Source organism: Triturus cristatus, chromosome 2_1 (genome assembly GCF_964204655.1).
Source record: "Triturus cristatus chromosome 2_1, aTriCri1.1, whole genome shotgun sequence".
NCBI lineage: Eukaryota > Metazoa > Chordata > Amphibia > Caudata > Salamandridae > Triturus > Triturus cristatus.
In genome coordinates, this window is record NC_140581.1 from 216,696,661 (window position 1) to 216,715,767 (window position 19,107).

General features: G+C 42.1%; 1 long non-coding RNA gene across 1 annotated transcript in view; it reads left to right on the plus strand.

Moving 5' to 3' along the window:
- LOC146863985 (uncharacterized) overlaps positions 1-19,107 on the plus strand; it is a 177,567-nt gene that overhangs the window by 139,327 nt on the left and 19,133 nt on the right. The window contains exon 4 of the long non-coding RNA XR_014976596.1: positions 6,844-6,932. This is a non-coding gene — a long non-coding RNA (uncharacterized LOC146863985). The remainder of the gene's footprint in view (positions 1-6,843; positions 6,933-19,107) is intronic.

Genomic DNA, 19,107 nt, shown 5'->3' on the forward strand with positions numbered 1-19,107 from the left:
CTGGGTTTGATCCATCACCGTTCTTTAGCCCACTCTGCCACCCCAGTTCAGACATGGCCATATGCAAATCAGTCTGACCCTGTGCCTCATGGGAACAGTCCAGCCCGAACTGCCAAGCCATGCCTTCCCTGGACCGGAAACAAGCTTCCTAGGACCGGTTTCTGGCATTTCAGCCGTCTTCAGCCAGGCTTGCTTGAATCCAGTGGCAAAGTGAGCAAGGGACTCACGTCTGAGCATACCCTGCCAACTTATGGCGAACAAAGCGGTACAGGGTCAAGACTGATTTGCATATGGCTGCGTTCAAACTGGAACTGCATGGTGAGCAAGAAAACAATGGATTTAGGCCCAGATCTCTGTACTGGGGTGAATGTATGACATTGTTCTGCATTCTGTCCATCAACTGTTGTTTTTGCAACCATAAAGAGTGGCCACTTAATTCCGATGGGGCTGGTAATGGGAGGTACTGACCCGCATGGAATTGTGATTTTTGAGGGAATACCACAAATGTGACATCTTCAGGTAAAAGTGTAAACCAAAAAGAGGAAATATGGAGGGAATAAAGCGCTGAATTACTGATTCCCGTGGTAATTCTTCATTTGTTACTAAACCATTGGGAGCCCACTCCTAGTCCTTACGGGATGTATGTTCCCGGCCCCCAGGCTTGCTGGTCTCCCCAGTATCAGTGACGTCAGAGGTGAGGAAATACCACAAGTCACTTATAAAGAAGGCCAAGGTGAGCATCGAAAAATGTAGAGGTAATAGTTGCCCGATGTTTTGCAAAACTGTCAACTTTACTTTGTCTACCCATAGAGAGAGCTCCATTATGTGTTTCTTTTAAAGGTTAAACAATATTATAATTGACTTTGCATGAAATAATATCAACCTCTCATGTCTGCGTTTCCCATTAAAATGAAAACATGTGCAACTTTTAATTGCTGCCTGCGTGATGCTTATTTTCTGAGATGATTATACAGAGCAGTACTCATCACTTGCCTGGCTTACGCCAGTGAGCATCTGATATGCAAGGGCTTCTGCTTGTTTTCTGAGTCGGGGAACAGTGTAAGTATTGGTTTACTAACAACCCAAACCTTCTCAACTATGATATGATTTTATGTGCACAATAGTGCCTTTCTGCTCAGAAGTCGAAACTGAGCTCTCTGCAGGTTTGTGGCAAGTCTTACAATGTATTCACGTGGCTGTTTTTTCTCACATTCCTACCGCAATTAATGTAACCAGAAATGGAAGCCGGCAATTATATGCACAGCACCATTCTCCATTACAGATCTGCAATCACTGGCCCATGGCTCCAGCCTAACACATCCACATTTCTAAATGCCATGCTTTGCAGAATGGACTGCCAAACTAGCAAGTGGACTTTAAACTCCTGCAGACCATTCTGACCGCACTAACAACATGAGCAGAGAACACCGCTGATCTGCCAAAGATTATGCCTCACGCTGTAGAAACTTAAATGCCCCACCAGGGAGAGAGGAAATATATATTAAAACCAATTTCCACCCAGATGGACATTAAAAAAGGTTATACTGCTCGCCAGTTCATTTTCATAATGCCACACGGCTGAAACATTTTTTTCAGCGGTAAAATACTGTGGGCGTTGATTCACAAAAGTATTTTTTTCTACATTTTTATTGAAAAAATGTCGACACTGATTTAAGCATGAGTATTCCATAACATTTATAGAGGTACAAACTGTGCAACTGTAAGTACAGGCACATTAAAACAAACCTTGCATACCTTGCAAAAACTTGCAAACCTTGCAAAAAAGATCAGCCTCTAGGCCAGCCCTAGCCACTCTGCACTGGCTCCCCATAAAAAAGAGAGTCCTATTTAAAGCTCTTCTAATGTGCTATAGGATCATCTCACACAAAGCTCCCCTTTACATGACAGATCTGGCTATCCCCTACGAGCCTACCAGAACTCTTCGCTCTGGGGGAACTGGATTGCTTAAAATTCCCCGTGTTAAGAAAGCCAGAATGGGCGGATGTTCTTTTCGTGCTATGGCTGCCAAAGAATGGAACTCTCTCCCCATGAGTATCAGGCTAGCGGATTCAGAGACCTTGTTTAGAAAACTTTTAAAAACCTATCTGTTTTCTCTTTAAACTTCCCTCTCTTGGCCCTGACTCTTCTCCACAGCGCGGGGACACGCCGGGATGGCGTCACCATGCGCTTTACAAGCTCCTTTATTATTATTATTATTATTAACATTAAAAACCAGTAGAAGCATTTACAATAATATAAGATTCCTAGTGGCTTATCTATGAGACGGGTTGCATCGCTCGTGCACCAAGCAAGAGCGATGCAAACCTTCCATGATTTCTGAAGCCACGCAAGGCTGCTTTGCGTGGCCCTGAGAGGCTCTATAAATCTGGAGAAAGACAACACGGTGCAAATGGCTGGGTTGCCTTACACTGCCCTGGAAGGCGTTCCATGGGCATTGCATGGGTGTTCCCATGCAACTCCCATGGTTGTTGATGGATTCCCAGATTTACCAGAACTGGTAGACCTGGGAATGTGCCAAAAAGATACACCTTCCCAGGAAAGGCATAACAAGGAGAAATATGTTTATTTCGCCTCATTACTTCCTCTTCCTGCTTCTGCAGCACACATAGAAAGAGGAAAATGCCTCACATTATTGTTTTTGTGCAGTAAGGTGCCCCTAAATGCAAAAAAAAATCCTGCATGCAATGGTGCAAGGGTTCCTGCTTTGGCGCTAGGCTGCCTAGCGGGTCCCAACGCAGGGGGAAAGGCAGGAATGTACCGTATTGCCTTAAATACGACCCATTCCTGCCCTTTCCCTTTTACGCAGTGTAGCGCAGCAGTGTGACTTGCTGCTGCACTGCATGAAAAGTTCGTAAATAGGTCCCCTACAGTCTAATTGATAACAAAACTTGGGCTAAAAATAATAATTTTGCTAGGAGAGGTGCCATGTAGACAACAAATTGTGGTGCACTCTCAAAGGCAATAGAACATCAAAACATACCCCCGAGTTAGAGTGGCAATACTTCGTCGTGTCGAATTAGGGTAAAGAACACTAATAAAAGTACAAAGATAAGTACTAACAGAATGATTCCGGGGCATGGGCAGTGCTTTAAGGTGCCATCTCGTTACAATCCAGGCGGTCAGGATTTAGATTGCCACAGATGTATATATTGCCAGATTGTCCGTCCTAAAACGAAGTGCAAGTGCTTTTGAACAGATTACAATCGACAACTGCTTAAACAGCGGCACGAGTCATTTAAAACGTAAATGCTTGGTTTTTGTGCAAAACAACAGCAAATGTGTTAATGTTTTCCGACCTCCAAACTCACAGTCACAGAGGTCGGAGTTAAGATAGAAGCAAAGTTGTCCAGGTAAGATCTGATATGTTAAAGTGCCTAGTTGAAATTTTAAGTATAAAGTGCGATGTGCATCAGGGTAATTTCATTTAAATATTATTCCATGCCCAACAAATTTTTTATTTGCAAATGTTTGAGATTCAATAGCGAAAAGCTTGCAAGCTCGATGGGGTTCATGATTTTTTAACTAAAAAAGAGGCATCTTTAACCAGGCCAGCTGTGGCGTGAACATAAGAGAGGGGTCTGACCAGAGATGACAGCGGCCAAGTTCGTTCAATCATTTTTGGTGCCATGGATTGAGCAGGGATTGTATCAAAGTTTTCCTGTATCAGATACTTCAAGTACCACTCTCAGATAGAACACGCCATGACGGTTTCGATTTAAGCGTAGCCAATACAACACCGGGGCAATAGCGACAGTGTCAGAGGTGGGCGCCAGTCCCAGCTCCAAACAAGCATTTGCAATGCAATCGGTTTCTCCTTTGGGACCTTATATATATTTAGCTATGCAGCTTATTAGCCTGGGTGCTGAAACATCTACTGTTCTTTAACATGGAGGGAAAGTAAGGACCAAACTGAGTGACACGCCATGTATGGGAACACATGGAGCTAAATATTGCCTTTCAGCGGGAAATGGTGTAGTCCAAAGCTCTGTTTTTAATATAAAATCAGGGCCTTCGGTGGTAATATCACTGAAAATACAAGATTTGAAAAAAATATTATTGTCCACGGGTGCTCGTGGTAGACAATTTCTAGGGACTGGAATCTAGAGAATGCTAAAGTTATTCTGTTATTTTACGGACCTCTGCTGGTCGTTTTCTATTAAAGAAGTTAAAGGCACTTGTCAGAAAACTTAAAAAAAGAATGTCCCTCAGCAGAAAGCCATTCTGGTAATTTACTGACTTCTGCTGATGGTTTTCTATCAAGACAGTTTGGCTAACCTTGCAGATTTTCTTAAAGGCGGGGCCTTTGACATTGGCATTGTTTTTGCTTTTTGTGCATTGATGCATAAGTCCTTCTCATGACAGAATTTCTCAAAATTATCTAGTGACTTGTGCATTTCATTTTGCATACATCACAATATTACAGCATCCTCAGCGAAAAGGAGGATGACTATCTTGTTGTTGCACAGCTTTGGGACGTCCGGGTTCCCCTACAAAGAAATGTATCAGAGTCATTCAGAAAGAGGAAGAACAACAGGGGAGCAAGTACACATTTATGGTGTACCCCTTAGGAGGTTCATTTGCCTGCAGTTCCATAGCAGGTGCAGGCACTCATTTTGCCATATAGGACTTTGACAGCTTGCAGGAGGGGTTTTTCTACACTGAGTTTTTCCAGTGATTGCCTTAGGTTTGATCTGTTCACCAAGTCAAATGCTGATTTGAGATCTATAAATGATAAATATAAGGAGATGTTGAGCACTTTTACGTACTTGACACACACCATGTATAGTTTTACAGCTTGGTCAATGGTGCTGATGCCTTTTGGAATCCAGCCCTTGTGTCTATTAAACCGTGTTTTGTTCTGCCCATCCTGTAGCCTATTTAAATGGAGAAGGCAAATATTTATTTTCCCTATGCTGTCCAATAATGATATAGGCCTGCAATTAGTAGCAACTTAGCAAATTTGTTTCTTTTTTATGGCAGGGTGCTATAATAGCAGATCCCCAAGAACGAGGGATGTTGTTTTCCCCAAGGCTGCATTGCATATCTTGGTCATGCCCAACTGGTACAGGGCAAGGTGCTTTGTTGGCCTTCCTTTCCAGAATCGCTTCAGTGTACTCCTGTAGCACTATATCCCATACTCATAAAAGTATTTATGTGTATGGGATGTGGTGTTACAAGAGTACTCTATTACATACTCTCACATGCCTCTGTGAGTCAGCCCTGAAATGCCCACATCCTTGTTAGTAAAAGTTCATGGGACCACTGCCTGCCCTTAAAAAATGAAATGAAAACCTTTAAAGAAAACGGGCTGCATTTAAAAACAAACTGCTTTATTTAAAAGCAGTCCCAGACATGGAGGTCTGCTGAGCCCAGCAGGCCACCATCCCTGGGAGGGTCAGCCATTCCCAATGGGGTCTCAAATTGCGAGTGGCTCATTAATATTCATGAGCCTCGCATTTTGCGACCCCATTGGGAATCGCTAACAGTGTCTTTCGCAATTTTTCACAATTTGCGGGTCGCAAAAGCCAATGGTCTTACATCTGGCCCGTAATGTGAAAAACTTACACAAAGAGAGAAACAGATATTATTTACCTATGCATGTAATCACGTGGTTTTAGAAACTAAACTTAATTAACTTTGAAAATGTGCTGACAATTACTTTCAAAAGTGTCAAAATGAAACAATGTCTACATAATAATGTACCTGAAATAATTAAAATGCTTAGTGATAAAAACATGTGGTTTAGAATGAAAATGGAAATATTTTGTTTTGAAAAAGAAAAACATGCAAATAATTTTTGGTAGTGCCTAATATATACATGCAACTTCTAGAAGAAGAAGGATTGAATTAACTAAGAAAATTGAAACAATTATATTAATGTGTGTTTTATATTAATCATAAAGTGAAAATGATTTCGCGAATTTTCAAGTAGGCCTCGGATACTTTTCTTTCCTTTTTCGAAAAACAGAATCTAGCTGAAGTAGCCACTTTAAATGCTGTGAGAACTTTTTGTGAAGTTTCCTTTTTGTGCTCCAAGAAACTCTCTTTTGGTTCAAGAAACACTTTTGACAGAAATGTATAGATAAAATAGCAAACTTAGAGAGAGCGTCTGGGAACGGACAGACAATGAACAAAAAGAATCATCCTACTTCCAAGGAAAGGATGGAAATATAAAATAATTGAATTTTGCTAAAGGATTACTTAATGCTTCTGGATTTTTTAGTGAGGTATGGATCACACCATAAACCTCCCACTTTGGATGACCAATGGAAATCATATGGGATGACAAATGGATACTTTGTGGGTGTAAACTAAAACGTTTGGAAGTAAAATTGCCCCTTGGAGGAGGAGTTGGGCTGGCTGTCATTATCTATTTTCCTGCCTGGCTTGCTGTCTGACTGAACTCTGATTTTATCTCTAATGCCAAACCTACTTGAACTGAACTTTCCCATATTGATTCAAATCTGCACTTACTGGCTGGTAAAGTGTGCAGGTGATAACGTTTCGGCTGAAGGGTTTACTAATTCTTTCCTGTGGCTCGTTGAACTTTGACTCTGTATTTTTGGGTTTGTATGATCTAATCTCTGAAATCTCGATTTTCCCCATGTTTCTCTCTCATTTCCTTCCTTGGCAACAAGCAAATGTTTTCTTTATTTGAATCTGTATGACATTATGTTATGGGCCCAGTGAGCGAAAATAAAGATTGGTAATTTAGTAGTGATGCGATATTTTGCCAAGTCTTCCGCTGCATCACCTGCTTCAAGTCGGCTGAATTGAATACTTTTGGGAGCATACTCACCCATTTCCTTTTCTTTCCTTCAGTCTCCCACAGGGATCCCTTTCTCCAGGTCCCCCCTTCACAGCAGCATCTTAACCCCGAAGAAAACAACCCATTTGGTGACAAAATCCAGGTAAGTCCATTTTGCTGTATTTACCAATCGACTGGACTGGGCACATATGTTCCAGACTGCAGCGATAGGAAAATACTCATAAAAGGTATTTTTTCAAATGTGTCATGCATCTGTTTAAACTGCAGTCACAATATACACTGAAGAACCGGGGTTTAACCCAGCGGCGTCAGGGGCACGCCTAAGATCTTCGAATTCACCTGTCTTGGTATACAGAGACACAGAATACTTCTGGATGGCATCAGAGACCAAGTTTATTAGCTTTTTTTATTTAGTTTTTTAAAAGCTGCAGCTAGTAACAGTGATCCTAGAAATACATCACGGTGTAAATTCTCAGGAGACTGCTCATTTTACTAAGGCGAGACGTCTCCTTTTATACCCAATATTCACATTATAAATGTACACCCACTGCACAAAATTCTAGCCAATGAGGTACATTTTCAAACAAAGTGTCACATAACAAAAACTCAATTTACAGTATCCCAACCCAAAAGTTAATTATTAGGAATGTCCCAAATTCAATCTCCACAAGCCGGACAAACCTATAATTGAAAGCATAACCCATGTAATGAAGAAACATAGACAATTAGTGGTATTTACTACTAACTGATGCTGATGCAACAACTGTATAAACGAGTTGTTGACAAATTCTGATCTCCTTGTCTGTTCATGTTCAGGCAACGTATAAAACTGGTGCAAAGAAACAGTAGTGAAAGAAAGCATAGGTTGGGAGGTGGGTGCAGATGTTTGTTCTGTAGCATAGACAGTCAAACCCACACAAGCTAATGTGATACTTAAAAACATCAAAAAGCACAATATTATAAAACATTTGCTATGTATCAATATACAAAATCTTGTCTTAAGATCTAACGTGCTGCTCGCGGCAATTTTCCTTCTTCACTCAAGTGTGCGTCCAGGCGTCCTAGACGTCCCTAGAACCGCAGACCTTTCGTCAATACGCGGGCCATCCCTTAAGTTCTTATACCGCGACCCTGCAGCTGAACCTGGATGGTGGTTCAAAAAAGAAAAAGAAAAATAGTCTCTTGTCTGAAAGACTGTAATTCACAAAAAAATGCAAATTTTATTTGTCCTTTTTAGACCTTAAGTTGTAGCGTTCTTTACCAGGCACAGTTTGATCCTGAAAGAGTGTCTCTGGGTGCGTAGTATCAAGTCTCAAACACGGCGGCACAGCTTCTTGCAAGACTTTATCATCCACACTTTCTGACTGAGTCCATTCCAGATGTGCCTCGCTAGAAGGTACAAATCTCGGAACCCTTTCACTCTCGGAATCGGCAACACCTTCCCGGACCCACTTATCGTACGGTAAGGGCAAATGTATCTTCTTACCATGGGTACCATGTACCCAGTTTTTCTTGCCGAACACCTTAATAGCGGTCCGAGTTGATAACAGGACTCGGTATGGACCGGTCCATCTTGGTTCCAAGTTCATTGACCTCTGGAAATTCTTGGTTAGAACCCAGTCGCCAGGTTGAATCGTGTGGCCTGCGTCTACAGAAACTGAAGGCAAAGTGTCATGGACCTGTTGGTGAAGAACACGCAATTTAGCAGTCAAATCATGTAAGTAGTCAACCAACATAGGGTACATAGGGTACTCGATATCACTGTACTTCTTAGGCCTCGGCACACCCCAGACATTCGCCGGGCGTCCAAAAACAATCGCGTATGTGCTAAGTCCCACGCAAGAATGTACTGTCGTTCTCGTGGACAAAAGTGCCAATGGTAAGGCATCGGGCCATGTAAGACCAGAGCTCGCTTGCACCTTGGCCAACTTCAGCTTCAGAGTGCCATTATAGCACTCGACCAGGCCTGCTGACTGGGGGTAATTCGCAGCGTGATATTTCTGTTTAATACCCAGACCCGCACATACTTTCTACATAATCTGACCCACGAATTCACTTCCATTATCACTCCATACCATCCTCGGCAAGCCATATCTGGGAAAGAATTCTTTGAGCAAAACCTTGGCTGTAAACAAGGCAGTATTATCCTTTAGGGGGTAGGCCTCTATCCATCTGGAAAAGGCACAAACAACCACAAGGACATACTTCAAGTTATTGCATCTTTCCATATGAATATAATCTATCTGCAGCACCTCAAACGGATACGTTGGAGGAGCAAAATGACCCGCTGGAGTTGGGGTTCTCTTTCCAGGATTATGCATCAAGCAAATCATGCAGTGTTTAACCAAATTCTCAGCACACTTAGGAATTCCACCATTCTGCCAACAACTTACATATCCCTTTTGAACTAATGTGAGCCAACCCATGAGCCATAGTAACCACCGGAAGCACATATGCATCCGGCACCAACCATCGCTGGTGCTCTGACAACTCAACCCAACAGCCTGTTAAATCCAACATTCCAGTACTCTCTCTCTCCACATACTCAATTCTTTCTCAGTAGCTTCTGCCTGAATCATCTTCACACTTTCTGTTGTATCTTCACACATTCCTCCTTCCACAACCCATCTGGCAGGACCTGCAACAGTTTCTGAAACTGTGGGGGTTGCTGAAACTGGGAAGGTTGCTGAAACTGACGCTGATTAGGGCGAGGCGGATAAGCCTGCTGCAGAAGAACTTTCATTTTTAATTCTCTAGTCTTCTTCTCTACTTTATCCTTCTCATCTTTATCTCTATTCTCATAGTATTGTGCAGTAGCCAATATCTGAGCCGTAGAAGAAACAGCCCATGAACTCTCAGAGTCCTTTAACTTATTAGAAAGTTCAGGAAGTAAATTAAAAACAAACTTATCTACAAACAACCTCTGACCACCTTCTGTACTCATATCCTGACCACTATGATCAATGAATGTTTCCTCACAACTAGTGAAGAAATCAGACACACTCTCGTCTTTCTTTTGTTTGCATGCTGCTAACTTGTCCCAATTTACCCGCAGAGGAGGCATCATAGTTTTCATTAAATTAATAATCCTACCAGGTAGTTTGCAACTAAGGGTTCAGGTTTGGCACCTCCTACCTGCCGACCATCTGCAGCAGTAATATTAACCCACGTATCTCCTAACTCTGGCGCGTGATCCTCGTGACGGATCTTCGCCCACAAGGGTTGAGGAACTACATTACCCATCAACATATCTATGTCAGCTAAATTCATAACACACGCATCAACTGTCTGAGACAACTCCTTATAATAACCAGCAGGATTTTTACGGGGGTCAGGCAAAGTCTGCTTAAAGAGCCAGGTCCTCAGCTCTCTTCCAAGGGACATGCACCCACACTCGCTGAAAATGAGCCAGTGCAGCCGCAATACCATGAGCGGCATCAGCCACAACTGCCTCTCTCCATACAGGGGGAACCTCTCTCATAGGATACTGCTTCACTTTTCTCCTAATAGAAGGGTCAGGTTCGAACAATGACTGAGGTGGAAGTCTAGACCTAAAAGTGAGTAGTGTCTCCACTGCTTCCTCAACATCGGAACCCACTATCGTCCCTTTAGCAAATTCAGACTGAACATTAAGCAATTCCAGTAGAATTGAACCCAACTCATTATCTTCCCACTCCTGACGAAGGAAGGTACACATGACATCAAAAACATACCTTTGTTTTGGTGCCTCCCACTGTAGGAAGATATCCATAACCACTTGCGGACTGTACTTGGAGGTATTCGAAACCCATCTACGAGCAAGGAGATCTAACACTGCCCGCTCTTCGGGACCACGGAGCTGACTACGTCTCTGCTTACGTTCAGAAACAGGGGTCATATTCAGTGACCGAAAGAAAGGAGACAAAAGACTAGTGACAGTCTCAGTCATTCGTTGCCGAGCAGATGGAGAAGAAGTTGACATGAGGACAGGAGACAAAGTGTTTTGAGGTGACAGAGACGTAGGGACAGAAATAAGAGAAGTCGAAGATAAAGGAGTGTAAGGCAAAGGAGTTTGAGGCAAGGCTGGTGGCAAGGCTGGCGGCCCTGGAGGGGGCTGCGCCGGGGGAGCAAGAACCACCTGTGAAGCAACGGGGTGCTGAACAACAACAGGGGGTTGAACGACAACAAGGGGTGCAACAACTGGAGGTAACGGAGGTGCATTAGCACCCTGCACATAAGGGGGTGGTAATCTCAGTAAATGTGACATCAAAGGATCCTTTTCAGGGTCCACAGTCACATTTGAAAGGAGAGGTGGCAAAGCCGGGTAACATTTGACAATGGCCATGCAATGTTGTCTATCTGACACTTCAATCGCACGATCTTCTTCAAATTCCTTAAACTGCCTAGCAGCTTGCATTACCAATATATTCCTTTCCTTCCTATCTCTCTTAGCTTGCTTAATTTCTCGCTGTTTGGCTTCCTTACGCCAAAGGCGGAAAGAGTCAAAACATCGCCGGCCGGGCTTTCTTCTTAAATAGCGCAACTTCTAGGTTATCTAAAACATCTGATTCAAAACTACCATGTTGGGGCCATCGTAAAACACCATCTTTCCTTGTATAACGGACCCATACTTCATTAAAGGTAATGGGACCTACACCATGCTTTGAATAGAGCTCATAAGTAGGAGTTCCAACCGGAGGTATCAGACACGAGTCCTCCAATCGGGAATCCCTATTACAACTACAACAAAACCATTTCCTAAATTTGCTAAAACCAGGCATCTTTTAGCTCACTAGTCTTGCTTCAAACTTCAAGGGGTTATCAAAAATGATACTCGCAAATATACGACCCCCCCGGCTTCGACTATTGCAATGGCCGAATCAAAACCAGGAAACAAAACAAAGTCGAGGGAGCGACCCACTTAACCAAAATGTCTATCACGCCACCAGAAGACCGTCTAACGTCTCGCCTTACAAATCATCACAAGAGGGTCCAAGACAGGGCGACAGTCAGGGCAGCAGTCCTTCGCAGCCGTCGGAAAGCGGAAGCCTCGTCGGCATGCAGGGGTCGATGAAGTGGCGGCTGTCCTCCAGAATTTCCTCACGGGGCTCCTCACAATCTTCGGGCTTGGACTAGTACCGCTGAAGTCACCTCACGCTGGGCACCAGTTGAAGAACCGGGGTTTAACCCAGCGGCGACAGGGGCACACCTAAGATCTGCGAGTTCACCTGTCTTGGTATACAGAGACACGGAATACTTCTGTATGGCATCAGAGACCAAGTTTATTAGCTGCAGATAGTAACAGTGATCCTAGAAATACATCACGGTGTAAATTCTCAGGAGACTGCTCATTTTACTAAGGCGAGACGTCTCCTTTTATACCCAATATTCACATTATAAATGTACACCCACTGCACAAAATTCTAGCCAATAAGGTACATTTTCAAACAAAGTGTCACATAACAAAAACTCAATTTACAGTATCCCAACCCAAAAGTTAATTATTAAGAATATCCCAAATTCAATCTCCACAAGCCGGACACACCTATAATTGAAAGCATAACCCATGTAATGAAGAAACATAAAAAAAGAAACAGTAACAGATGCTGAACAAGATAAGGCATGTGCAAGGAAACTAAAACTTAACGATGTCCTGAACATTGATTGGCAATCTCAGACAAAGATCGATCAGGGAAATTGACTTTGCGGGGTCAGTTTCAGGTGCAGAGGTCAGTTTCTTACAGTTCATTTCAGAGTCAAAAAGAAACCTAGTTAATGTATACATGAACTAAGAAGGCCAGGCCACTTTATTCGCCAGGCTACCTTCACAGGCCTACGTGAGGGCAACACAAAATGGTGGCACAGATTAAAATTGGGTCAGACTCGAGAATTACAGAACCTTAACACACCTGCATCGACATATCTGAAAAAATATACACCGCTGTCAGACAAACTGCCACAAAGCCAGAGGGAACATTGTAATACGTGGGCAGGAGACCACTGCCGCGGTGGTATATCGGGAAGACCGCCAAACTCGTCTGAAGGTAAAACTTCGGACTGGGTTGAACCTGGTTTCTCTATCTGACCCTTGCTCAATCATGATCGGCCTTAACTTGTACCTAGGTACCAGCCAAGCGCAATCAGATGACTGCAGTTCGCGCTTAAAGCTTATTGGTGCTATTTTATATTTAAACTTTAAAAATGTGCTCAGACTTTAGTGGTTCACCCTGACAAGGGTTGTGGTTATAACCAACACTGACTGTGTTAAATCATTCTATTACACGTATTAGGCTACAGCCTAGTGTTATATTATATTTTCTCACTAAACTCTTTAAGCTGTAAAGTACTGATGATGTACATAGAGATCTTTGGGCAGACAGCTTCAGCTTAGCAGTGACAAACTTTGGGGTATGTATTTCCACTTTCCACAATGCATGTAGTTTTGTTTGTCCAAACATTCATCTTTCTTTTTTTTGTGTGGACTGTTGCCATAGTGGTGGATAATGACGTACATGAAAGTTGTTCCTCTTCTGCAACTGATCTTTAGCATTAATGTTTGTCACATTTGCATTGATATTCGCAAATCGCATTTCAAAGTCATTCTTCACCTTATTCCTTAAGAGCTGTGAAAATCTAAAACAGAAACATTTGGTTTAATTTTTACAAAATTTTCAAAGGTATAGCCCATTCGGACCTTTATGAGTACTTCTTTGATAAGAAATGAAAACCACATTTACATTGATTGCAAAGCTAACTACACTCTCTACCTCTTCTAGCTTTCCAGAATGCAATCAAGGCATCTAGGAAGGAATATAAACGGATGTGTTGACATCAGAAAGCAGGATGTCAGACATAAAGCCTGGGAAGATCTGGAAGTTGCAGCCCAGTTAAGAGGCAATAGAGCTTTTTTGGAGATTATAAACTGTCCCTTTTTTTCGATCATCCAGCCTCAGGCATAGAGGGTCACACCACAGAACATGACTGGGTTGTGCACTTTTCTCAAATATTTGATTACTGCAAATCGGTATCACACCAATCTCCCAGGATAGGACATGTAGAGCCCCCCCCTTGTTGATGAACAATGGCTCAGTGAGTTCATCCACATAGCAGAGGTGTCAAAAGCCATCTTGAGTCCTGCGGCTGGGAAGGTACTGGGACCCAAAGGGGTTCCTACTGACTTGTTCAGCACAACCCCACTTTTTAGACTCCCTTAATATATAATGTACTTAAAGCTGTGATAAAGGAGGGCTCCATTGATTCCTAGAGGGAATTAATTAGAGTCCTGATTTTCATGAAAGGTGATAGGAACCTCCCAGTCTGATAACACCCAATTTCGCTATTCGATTTCTCTGTCAAAATCTTAGGGTGAAACATTTTGTGCAACATGGAAGATAGGGATGACGCTAATGCTAACTCCTTTTTTCAGAAGTCCAATATGAGTTACGGCTTGGCCTAGACATCGATGAACAGGCACTGAACCTATCTTTAATCTTAGGGAAATAAGTCAAAGCCAGGAGAGGTGCAGTACAAATCTATTATATTGACTTGTGGCCCAAAACATACATACTGGATCCAAAAACTTTTTTATTGGGGCGACTCCCATAGCTAGGGTACCTAATTCTAACTACCTGGGCATTTTGGTTGATGCAAATCTGACCTGGGATAGGCTAATTAACCTGAGAACCCAGAAGATGGTGACATCATGTGAATCAATCTGTAGTTTTGCTAAAATGTTAGGTCACAATCCACTTAGAGAGATGTCCCTGTTATATTAGAGTAAATGCCATTCAGCCCGAACATTGGAGCAGGTGTATGGCGTCACGCAGGACAGAGTAATCAACAGGTAGTCGAAAATACATTTCTGTGTAGACTTCTGTCCATCCCTAAAACCACTTCAAGTTTCACATCACATCACAAACTTGGTTTAGGTTACTTGGAGGATCAAGTAAGACTGAATATTATTGTGGCTGAAACTAAAGGTTACTGCAGACACCAGTTTTTCGATGAAGGTAGTAAAGAACTCTCTGAAATCCAGTAACATGATTGTCATTCCCTGCTTAACATAGGTTAAGAACACTTTTTGTCATCTGAGTTTGAGTCTCTTTTATGACCCCCCAGGATGTACTGGCTCCCATTCTAAGGAGCTGCCAAAAGAAAGGTTCCTTGACGACAGGGAGAAGGCCAGAATAGTCATGGCACTTGACATGGTTTCAATTATCCGATATGTGCCTATTCCTACCTCTACAGGGATGGAACTATATTTATCTTGGATAGTGAATCCAGAAAACAGATTTTAGCTTACACTTTAAGACTAAACACTCTCCACTTTAGCAGCATTTCCCATGTTAGGCTCCTGGTTTGGAACATTACCTTGTTTCCTCAATCAGGTGAAGCATTTCGTGTTTTTTTGGACATTATATCGCACTTTAAAATCTTTTGGGTTTTTTTTGGCCCTATTTTAAGTCACATGAATTTCACTACACATCAAGAAGAGTTGTATTTTCTACAAAGTCTATGTACTCCTACAATCTGCTTTTCTATTGGAAATCAAAATAATTCCGCTCTAAAGTTGAGAAAAAAATATGCTTTATAGTTTTTTTGCCTAGCTATATAACGTAATTTCAAAATCTTGTTTTTTAACCAATATTTTATGATTGCCTGTTTGCATTGAAAGGTATTTTGTAATCTGCAAACTCTAAAAAAACTCAAATTTAATGAATTCGAAAAGTTGATCTCATTTTTTATGGATATGGCTGAAATGGTTTAAAAACAAGTTTTAACTTGTTTACATGAATTGGCATGCTTTTATGCTTTCAAGCTGCAAGGCTAGCTTGATAGAATGACATATCCATATCGAAAGCATGTATTAGGATTGATCAATTTTTATGGCCGTGTGATTATGAATTTTATTCTGTGCTTTTATGGTCAGATTCTTACTGAATAAAGATTTTGACTGACTGAATGAAGGAATGAATGGCTGAATGAAGTGAAAATTATTGAGCGCAATTTAACCAAAAAGGAATCATGGTGCTAAGAATAGATGGAGTACATGAGATATATCAATTAACAGACATGTTTTGAGTGTTTTCCTTAAAGCAGCATGACTAGCTCTAGCTTGTATCCTTATTGGAAGGTCACTCCATAGTTTGGGGCAGAGGAGAAAAAATTGACCTCCCACCTATTATAGACTTTTTCACATGGAGTATTAAAAAAAGTCGATGATTACTAGAGCGCATGCAGGTTTCTCGTTTGCTTGTAATATAAAGTGATGACCGGAAGGTGAATTCTCCAAACCATGAAATACTGTATGCATCAGCCATAAAATGTTACAGATTGCCCGCTGCTTGGCGGGCAACCAACTTAGGGCCTTTCCGGCTTGTGACACATTTCCTTTTCCAGCGATATGGATGGCATAAAAGCTTAACACATAGTAAAATTTAACACTTCATACTTATAAACTAACATTTCTGGAAATAGAAATGAGCTCCACGGGCTTGATTTCCATGAAGATGAATCAGTTGGTAATGTCTAAATAAAAGTTACTAATGGTGTATAATAGTCATTTAATTTGCTGTGCTAAGCAATTTGACATTTCATAAAAATATTTTAGATGCTAGATGCATCTAATGCTATTGCATTTTCCACAATAACGGTTTCCATCTGAAATAGGTTTAAATGTGCTATAAATTTATGAGGGAAACATCAAATTATGTTAGTCCTTTAATTTCATAAATGTCTTGGAGAATCATGAATACATAATTCCAGCATAGTTAACACAAATGTGAAGAAAAGGTTTTGGATGTAATAAACTGACAAAATGGAATAGCTGTTATTCATACTCTGTTCATGAAAAAAACTATTTACATATACATATATCTATCTGTGGGAAATTGGGTTATTGTGTGAATGGGGGGTTACTCCTGTTCAAGCAACAGCCACAATCCCACAAGGGTCACTAAATTAACCTGTCCTCAACCCTCTGATAAATTGGCACAAAAGCAGTCCGGATTAACTTAGAGGCAAGGTGTATAGTATTTCTGCAGCACACAAACAGTAAAAGTTGAAGTCACAACACTAAGAAAATATCACATCAAATTAGAAAAATAAAGTACATTTTAATAAACTATTTGACACCAAAATGGCAAAGATCTAATTGGAGAACCAGAGTTATATTATTTTTCAGTTCAAGGTAAAAACTAGTGCCTAAAAGAATAAAGATATAGGAAAACAATGAGAAAGCAAGGGAAATGCGGGGTGCGTCCGTTTCCCCAATAGAATGTTAGGCTAAACAGATGTGGACGGACCCACTATGTCGGTATGGTACAATTACTATTATGGTTAGTACATGGACCCATTAGGTGTGTTTAAAAGAACCCTCACACACCAACCTGGTTGGTGTCATGCTTCATCATTGGGGTCCCAACCGGGTGGCCGAATGCCCCCCGGTTGTGCTACAACGCCTGATTACAGCAGAGCTGGTGTGGTGTGAATGTGTGATGTGACGTGAATTACTCTTAAAACTATCCCTGAGAATCCTTGCCTGTAAACTTTATTAGTGGCGGCTCAGGATATGGTTAAAAACTGTGTGGTGCAACTAGTAGGAAATTATTGTCCTTTGTTGACTATGTGAGTGGTCTACATGTTTCAGCCCGCGAAAATGTATATGGTAGGGGCTTTCTTTAGGACCGGTTAGTGAAGCTAGTGAGTGGCAAAGGTGGAAAGTGCCACGTGAAAAAAGTGAAATGCCTGCACGTGCGCTAAGGTGTGTGGTATAAGTGTCAATGTACTTACGGACACTTGTAAAAACCTGTGGGGAAGAAAAGACAAGACAAGACATATACATACACATTACTTTAAGCAACATAAGATGCAATCTTACGTAGGTGCTATAGTCATTGTCTGGATGACTACCACAGTGATTGTACGCTTCACCTTGATAAAGTGGAGCATCCTGCATGCGAGTAGTGACTTGCAGCCTATAGTGATCGCCCCTGGCTTATCGTGGCAAAGAAGCTGAAGAACTTCATGTGAGATACAGTTGGTTACAGGGCTCATTGTGAAGAACATACATGGTGTGTTGCATATGGTCACATTGCACGCTATAATGAGCCGGCAAAGGCCACCGAGAGGTGGTCATGTGGCGCAATGTGTGGATATTATTAGCCACACATGTGGGTGTGCCATGCGTTATCTGGAATCAGCAAAAAACACATATGAATGTAACACAAGTGGTCATGTGGTGCGATGCGTAGTTAAAAAATAGTTAAAAACAATGGGTATGTATTGCCTAGCGACGCATAGCTTGGAACGCATATTTACACTATGTTAAGGTTTTGGGCAGCAGATCGAGGCTCGGGAGGGGTCTCATCCGGTGTCCCAATCTAGAGAGAAAGGGGTTAAAGGCACAGTGAGCACAGGAGTCCAAGTGTGCTCTTGTGTCCTGAATTAGGGGTGAAAGAGCAACCTTACTTGGTCTAGGCGAGTAGCCCGTCTTTGAACCTGCTCTGGTCTACCGTAGTCTCGGCTGGTATACATCGCCGGGAAACCGGTGCTTTTATGCTGCTGAGCGCTGTCTAATACGTGCCGGTAAGCTTGTGCCACAGCAGAGGGTCATTGCGCATGGGTGCCCCTGCACCGTACTCCATCAGGAAGTTGGAGAAGGCAGGCAGTCAATGCGCTGTAATCAGGCGTTGTAGCACAACCGGGGGGGAATTCGGCCACCCGGTTGGGACCCCAATGATGAAGCATGACACCAACCAGGTTGGTGTGTGAGGGGTCTTTTAAACACACCCAATGGGTCCATGTACCAACCATAATAGTGATTGTACCATACCGACATAGTGGGTCCGTCCACAATTGTTTAGCCTAAAAGATTAAAGAGCCAACTGTGGAAAAATATGGCTACCACAAAGAAACACGAGTCAAATACAAAATGTGGATTGGGCCGGGTAGATGCTTACCTTCAGACTTTAAAAGAAATTTTGTCAAAAGGTCTCTGAAAAGGTAAAAGTTCAGTGAGGCAAGACTGCAGGGGGTGTCCGAGGAAGAGGCATCATCATATCATAAGTGAGCTGCTGGACATACTGATGGTGAAGATTTCTATGTTCGGACGTAGGGCCTGATTATGATCTTGGAAGATGGGATACTCTGTCACAAACATGACAGATATCCCGTCCGCCATAGAATGGAATTGTAACATGGCAGACGGGATATCTGTAACGTTTGTGATGGAGTAGCTCTGTCCACCAAGATTGTAATGAGGCCCTTAGTCTCTTTTTTGTAGTGGGACGAGGCTATAGATGACAAGAGCTCCACGAGGCCGAATACCCCTTTAGTGA